The sequence below is a fragment of the Aplysia californica genome, unplaced genomic scaffold (genome assembly GCF_000002075.1).
Source record: "Aplysia californica isolate F4 #8 unplaced genomic scaffold, AplCal3.0 scaffold00232, whole genome shotgun sequence".
Classification (NCBI taxonomy): domain Eukaryota; kingdom Metazoa; phylum Mollusca; class Gastropoda; order Aplysiida; family Aplysiidae; genus Aplysia; species Aplysia californica.
The window spans coordinates 480,515-488,439 of NW_004797502.1; the positions used below are offsets into that span (position 1 = coordinate 480,515).

The 7,925-nt window shown below is 42.7% G+C and overlaps 1 protein-coding gene across 4 annotated transcripts in view; it reads left to right on the forward strand.

The window, feature by feature from the left end:
• The first annotated feature begins 514 nt into the window (after positions 1-514).
• The window catches only part of LOC101845623, a 51,175-nt gene continuing 43,764 nt past the window's right edge, over positions 515-7,925 (forward strand). The window contains exon 1 of one of the 4 annotated variants that reach the window (XR_001184920.2): positions 515-663. The gene's annotated coding sequence lies outside the window, so the exon portion shown is untranslated. The remainder of the gene's footprint in view (positions 664-7,925) is intronic. The other 3 variants (XR_004858621.1, XM_013083445.2, XM_005099996.3) reach the window with 3 other exon arrangements.

Genomic DNA, 7,925 nt, shown 5'->3' on the forward strand with positions numbered 1-7,925 from the left:
TGCATCCGACGCTCGTCAGTCATCGGACTTGAGCGTGAGTCATAGAGTTACCTCCTTTTAAACTATAGTGTACATCTATGGCGTGAGTAGTGAGTCTCATTGATGTACACTATAGGTTTAAAAGGAGGTAACTCTATGGTGAGTCTTTACAATAAGAGAAACTATACGTTTTCGTTTCCTAAATCCTTTCCAATTTTTTAATATTCATAATCAGTGCTTTAAAATGACAGATCATCTTAAACCGAAACAAAACTGAGGCGCCCCCTCATTGCCAAATATTATAATTCTATCGGCGACACGTAGTACTCAAGGGGTGTGGATTTGCGCTGAAATATCGGTGCTACGCTCAGAAAGACACACACACACACACACACACACACACACACACACACACACACACACACACACACACACACACGCACACATACACCGGCATGGGCATATTTTTTTTCACTTTCGGTTTCACTTCTGAAATCATCTGCTGAAGTCACACCTGCCATGAATGAGTAATAATTTAGTATTCCTCGAAACCGGTACTGAAAGAGAAACACAATTTATGTAGAACCGATAAAACATCGGTGTAACTTCAGACAAGGTAGTCACAGAGTAGCAGTGTGGCAATGGTTCGACAAGACCTTCACACGTGAAGTATTTTGTGCAGAGGTAAGAGATCGTGACCTCTGTGCTTTCTTGTCTTATCTCCATTTTTAAAAAAATTGAAAATATGACTTAAGCTCACTCTTTGTTATAAACTGTTTTCACTGTTATTAAAAATGAAGATAGGACAAGAAAGCACTGAGGTGTGTGTGTGGGTGTGTGTGGATGTGTTTCCGTGTGTGTGTCTGTGTGTGTCTGTGTGTGTCTGTGTGTTTGTCTGTATGTGTGTGTGTGTGTGTGTGTGTGTGTGTGTGTGTGTGTGTGTGTATGGATGTGTTTCTCTGTGTGTTTCTCTGTGTGTCCGTGAGTGTGTGTGTGTGTCTTTGTGTGGCAAGATCATCATCATCATCATCATCATCATCATCATCATCATCATCATCATCATCATCTTCACTAGCAGGGGCGAAGCGTCTATATAATCAAATAATCACTGCTTCCCTTCCTAATTTTGAAACATTGTCGCTGTCAAATTCATCCTTAAACGTAAACCTCTTAAATTAAATGTAAAAAGACGTTCGTAATCAACAATGAACAGAATGCCTAACATTCAAAACGGTTTCACGGCCACAGAAATAGCCTCCTCACCCCTCTCGGGTCACTCCATAAGCAGTGGCAAGCTTTGATTAAGTAAGCTTAAAGTGAGTCTGGAAGAGTCGACCAATAGAGTTGAAGAGAACATGTACATAACAGTCCAAGCTATTTCATTGCCACGGGCCACATATACACTGTTCACCCCTTTGGGGCCACAGATATAATCAATCTCAAGCCCTGATTATGTATGCTAACTAACGCTGGTCGAGTCTACCTCACAAAATTAAATGTGAGGGGAACTAACTCCTAATAATCTCTGGACTGCTGTGTGTGCTTGTTTTTTTCCTCGACTTTTTACCGTCCTATAATCAGATCGTGACCTCGATTATGACACCAGCTCCTGGCCGCGAAAGGCTAACAAAAACAGCCAAATGTGAAATTTAAAAAATGATAATTGTCATGTTCTACCAAAGAGTTAGACTTACTGGTAGATCTATAACATATAGATCTAGTACTGACATCTCTGCTTCTTTGCTTTGTATTTATGTATTCACATCTAAAGCTAAATTTAATTTTAGTTGAAACTGATATTTAATAAGATACTTTCCCGATTATTTTGGCGGTTGAACATACAATATGATTCCGGATTTGTTTTTATTCACAACTCAGAGTCGCCGCCTCGAGTAAGATTCTTGTGACAGGCCATATCTGGTCCCGTTTCACTTTGATTACCCTGTCAAACAAGTCAGCCTTCGCCCCTGTTCACTAGCATTATCCGTTTAGAGATAGCCGTCCACAATATCCATGGAAGGATATCTAAAAACTAAGATACGGAGCACTCGAATCAGAAAAATGAAGTTATCAGTGAATGCGCTTGTCACGGTTGATTACGGCTATAGCTAGGCGATCATATGACCGTCTAGGGCTATAGGGACATCAGTACCCCTGGGGTTGAGACTAGACGGTCATATAATCGATTTATGATCGCCTAGGGTTGAGACCTAATCGGTCTTGATCGGTCATCGATATCGATAAAAGGGACTGTCATGTGGCCAGTTTTGTATCATTTGTGCCTCTCACCCACATCTGTGTCTGTCTATCTTTATCGCTTTGTCGTTCTATCTCTGTCTCTTTCTCTTTATTGCTCTCTTTCTATCCATCTCTCTTTATCTGTCTCTCTTTCTATCTCTCTCTCCTTCAGTCTCTCTTTCCCCCCTCTCTGTCTCTCTCTCTCTCTCTCTCTGTCTCTCTCTCTCTCTCTCTCTCTCTCTCTCTCTCTCTCTCTCTCTCTCTCTCTCTCTCTCTCTCTCTCTCTCCTCAATATTTGTGTGTGCGCGCGTGTGCGTGTGTGTGTGTGTGTGTGTGTGTGTGCGTCAGGGGTGGCTCGTGGGGCTAAAAAGTGGACGTGCACAATTAAGCTATCGCATGCTGTAGATAGTCAAGGGCATAGTAAATGAGACGGTGTATAATTTTAGGATCTTTGGGTTGGTGAGGGAGGACCTCGTGCTTTTATTTTCATTCTTTTTACTTGTCGTTTTGATTTCTAGTATTAAATTTGTTTGTTAGCTAAACATCAATTTTGTTCATCCTGTATTGAAACTGAACTCTCAAATAATAATTTTCACTACTCCACTACAAAACCATTCAAAGGCACAACTCATAGGACCGTCCCGTTCACCTCCCTCAGGTTAACGGTCACAGAGCCACTTAAAATAGAGGCAAGACAGACAATGAACAAATCACAATTCACTTGAGCACTCTGTTGGATTGCTCCAGGGCTCACATAATATTTGCAAAGAATAGTGCACGGTCTACAGCGTTTATTTTTAGACTGCCTACTGCGGGCTATGTTTTGGCGCTATTCGGCAGGAGCACATTTGAGATGAGCCGTCTTATTAATATTAATTTACCGCCAAACTCGCTACGAGTGCCGTCATCGCTTGGGTCATCCACGAGAGCGATTTATAGGTCAGGTTACACTGTTGAATATCCTATTATGTTTAGCTAAAGTGCGTGGACTTTGGCAAGGCATAGTAGATGTTTTACGGAGCTACAGAAACAGAAATGACTGTTATGGCGCCGATGAGGACCTTGTTTTGATGTACTATTTGGCTAGTGTTCGTTTCTGGCTTCTTTTATTTCATTATTGTGGGAGTTTTACGTAATAGAACATTAAAAAAATTTGGGCGGCACTGCACGACCGTGCTCTATGGAGAGAGAGAGAGAAAGAGAGAGGGAGAGAGAGAGAGAGAGAGAGGGGGGGGGGTTGAAAAAGCACGCGGCAAATACTATTACGTGTATTATGTTACACACAAGAGAGCCAGCCATTCGTGACTGTGTCATAATGAATGTGTACAGACATGAGAGCCCAACATACAACTTTAAAAAACAAAACTGTTTTCCCTATGGTCTGAGAATTCTGCCCTTCTCTTGATTTCACGGGAGCACGCCATCGAACGACGGACTTTTCGCGACCACAGAATTACAAAGTTCTATCTGCCTGTCCTCAGAGAAAGTTGCATTTGAAAATAGCAAAAGTTGCAAAAAGTTGCAAGAAAAATCAACACAAGTTTCAAGAAAAGTTGCAAGAAAAGTTGCAGGACGTGTATAGCTAAAAATGTCATGGAATTATTGGAATACATTGTTGGTATGCTATTTGCAATCAAAGTAACCAACGTGAGTTTTGTTAGATCAAAATCTAAAGTTAAATATGAATGTCTACAGTACCAAAAGACAAAACAAAACAAAAACAAACAAAAACCCAACTGCATAGAGGTTGCATGGTGTACAAAAACAGTTTGTCCCCTGACACATGCATCAGGTCCTTCAATTTCAACTCCCGCTGACGTTGGGCAGGTGTGACCAGTGTGGTTTAGGGGCTGTTCAAATACAATCTTATTCTTACACCTTTTCGGGGATTTTTGCCCCCCCCCCCCCCCCCCCAAACCCCCTTTACACTTTTCTTACATTTTCCTCCCCCCGTTTGGCCGAATGAATCACCTTGTTGTATAGGATCTTTGCTTCGAACAACGATTTTTTTTTGTAATCGATACTTAATGAATACATGTGTACTTAAACTGACAATGCTTGGCAGAGAACTAGTACTTTACTTTGGTACCGTAACCGAAAGCCTGGTCTCTTGTTTCTGCTAATTAATCTAAAACACGTTTATTCGTTTTAGCTTGTTCGATTTTTCACTCTTCATTTCAGTCTGTATTTCGATTATGTATGACTTTGACTTTATATGTAATTACCTATATAATAATTAACGCCCCCTCGAACGCAATATAGCTCATTTAGCAGGCAGACTTCCGACCCTGTATGTCAGGACCAACCCGGGCTGAGAGGGATACAAACAGCATCCCAGCTGAAAGCCTGAGATACTTGATAACATTTCTCCCCCCTTGGGAATAGAACTTTGGTCTCCTGTGAGCGATAGCGAAGCGCCCAACTGCTACACCACAGACGCCGGTCTTACGACTTAATCGTTCAAAGTATTTCAGAAAATAGCCTAAGATCAAAGGAAAGTTGAACAATAATAGATTCGCCGTTCAAAGGTGCTCCTGTTTCATAGACCTTTCCTTTGGGGCTATCGTGGTCTACAGGACTACAGGTATGGTGTTTGCCTCTCACTCAATAGGTCCTGGGTTCGAAACCTGACAGCGACGGAAAAATTTTTCTAAAGAAAAAAATTCTTCTTACAATTTTACAGCCCTCTAAGGCTGCAAACGCACTGGTTTCACTTTCCCCACGTTTTCAACTCTCCGTTTTTGGGAGGGAAAGTCCTGAGTTGATTACACAAACAAAGCTGTAAAGCAAACACACTGATAGCCTCCATTCTGATTAAGCAATCTTACCGCCGGTTGCAGATAGCCCTGTGTAGGCCTTGACTCTTCTTCTTCTTCTTCTTCTTCTTCTACCCCGTGGTTGGGGCAACCGTTGGGGCACTGCTGCATTGGAAATCAGCTCTCGCCATCTATTTTTGTCCTCTGCTCTCCTCAGATTGTCACCCATCGTCTTTCCTGTCCACTCTGTAATGTTGTCCTCCCATCTCCTTCTCTGCCTTTCTCTCTTTCTCTTTCCTTATACGGTTCCTTACAGGATTGTTTTGGCAAGTCCTATGGATCTTGCGATATGCCCATACCATATTTTTAGTTTTCGTCTCTTCAATGTGGTCAGTAGATCTTCATATTGCCCCACTAAGTTGGTGATTCTCTTTTGTACTTCAGCATTTGAAACGTGATCTTTGTACGAGATGTCAAGGAGTCTGCGGTAATATCTCATCTCTGTGGTCTGAATCTTTTTCTCTAATTCTGCTGTTAGTGTCCATGACTCGCAGGCGTTTGGCCTAGCTAGCCTCGAATTACTTCTCCCAAAATCACGAAAGAGTAAGGAATGTGAAGTCAGTACGTTTGTGTAGGCCCTAATCAACTCAAACTTTCCCTCCCCAAAACGGAGAGTTGAAGGGGGGGCTCTCGTGGCCTAGAGGTTAAGGTGTTGGCCTCTCATTCAAAGGTCCCGGGTTCGATTCCGGGTAGCGACCAAAAAATTTTCTTCTCTAAAATTGTCTCCTTTCACATCCTTTCCTGATCTCTAACAATGTTCTGTTGTCTGCTTTCATTTCCACTTTCTGCCCCCACCCCCACACCTTCTTTGCCCCCTCCTCTGGGCTCCTGACTCTTTCTGCAGCCTTTCTACTGCTACTCCTTGGCTCCTCCTAACTGCTGTCTTTCTGCCACACCCCTGATCTTCTGGTAGGAAAGATCTACACCTAGCCTTCTCGGACAAGGGCGAAAAATCTCGGAGGGCCCGTGTGCAAGTTGCGCACGTTAAAGATCCCGTGGTGGTCTAAAATCGATAAGAGTAGGCTTCGGCCGCCATCCGGGCAAAATTCAAAATTTCCTACCCACGAAAATGTATTAGGTGTGTCCCGCGGGCTCATATGACCTTATGCAGTTGCGAGCGCCGTAAAACCCTATACTAAACAAACAAACAAGGGGGGTTGAAAAAGTGGGGAATTTGAAGTCAGTGCGTTTGCGGCCGAAGGCTTCCGTCACAAGCTTGTTCTCAGTGTGTGACCTCCTCACGTCGTACTCTACTAGATCAGGTTCCTAGATTGGCAGAGTAATTTGTCCTTTTATTTTTTTAAATTAATTTATTTTATTTTTTGGTAAGTGTTTTACGACGCTCGCAACTGCATGAAGTCATATGAGCGCGCGGGACACACCTAATACTTTTAATTGGTAGGAAAATTTGAATTTTGCCCGGGTGGTGGCCGAAGCCTACTCTTATCGATTTTAGACCACCAAGGGATCTTTAACGTGCGCAACTGGCACACGGGCCCTCCGAGATTTTTCACCCTTGTCTGAGAAGGCTAGGTGTAGATCTTTCATACCAGAAGATCAGGGGTGTAGCAGAAAGACAGCTGTAAGAAGGAGTCAAGGAGTAGTAGTAGAAAGGCTGCAGAAAGAGTAGGAGCCCAGAGGAGGGGGCAAAGGAGGTGAGGGGGTGGGGGCAGAAAGAGGAGACGAAAGCAAACGAAAGAATATTGCAAGAGAGCAGGAAAGGGGGTGAAAGGAGACGATTTTAGAGAAGAAAAGTCTTTTATTAATGGCAGATCTTGACCTTGCACCAATTAAGGATCACATTTCCATTTCACGTTAAGAAAAACCCATTTAAAATTAAGTCTGGTAAGTGATTTAGATGTCTTGTCGTCAGTAAATCATAAAATAAAATTATCAAGAGCAGAGACCATGCACCGATGCCTGTGAGCCTGCGCCTTGTGTTAACTAGCCAATAAAACTACAGACTTCAACATAAGTTAAGAACCACCTTGACAGACAGCCGTGGGTTATTGGGTGTTTTTTTTAATCCGAAAAAAAATGACAGCAAGGAATGTATCAAAATGTTTTGCTTTGAAAGTGTCAATGGGTTACCAATGCATTCTGCAAAGCTTCCTGAAGAACAAAACCACCACAAGCAGCACGGAAATCCTCTGGGAATTTTAGCCAAACTTGCTGTTTTTTATCGACTTGTGTGCGACACCACGGACATTCCTCAGTTAAAATTTCTGGTGTACGTCATGAACGGACGTACGTCTCGAACTGTGCTCACTTTGGTGGCAATATAAGCCGCCGACTGCGCAAAATCCAGTATCGCATCAACATATCACCAAGATGAAAGTATTGAAAGCTGAGAGACTTTGACGGTGGCATGACTGCAGGATATGGAGTTGGGACCCGAGAAGTTGCCAGAAGGCTTGCAGTGTCACACTCTGTCATTGTCCGCCTGAGGCAGCGCCATCAAGCCGATGGATCAGTCCAAGGTCGACCCAAAAAGACCACTTAAAGTGTTTGCAAAGTGGTCCTTAACTTATGATGAAGTCTGTACATGTACCTGCAAGTTCACTGAAGAGGAAGAAAAGCAAGGGTCCCTAAGAGTAGAGTGAGCCAAAATTAAGATATATTATAATATATTTGTTTGTTGTTTTTTTCTCCCTTCTTTGGTAGTTGCTGCAAATACTGCTATAAATATTATTGATTTGTTCAGATTCGTTTGCTTTCGGGGTGCTTGGGCTGCTTTAATTAGTAGCTCATCAATGTGATTTCCTTTGACTTTGAGAGTTTTAAGTTCGTCACTTTAACAAGCTCCATTTAAGTCTTCGTGTTAATGAGAAAAAGCACGCACGCACACACAAACACACACACACACACACACACACACACACACACACACAC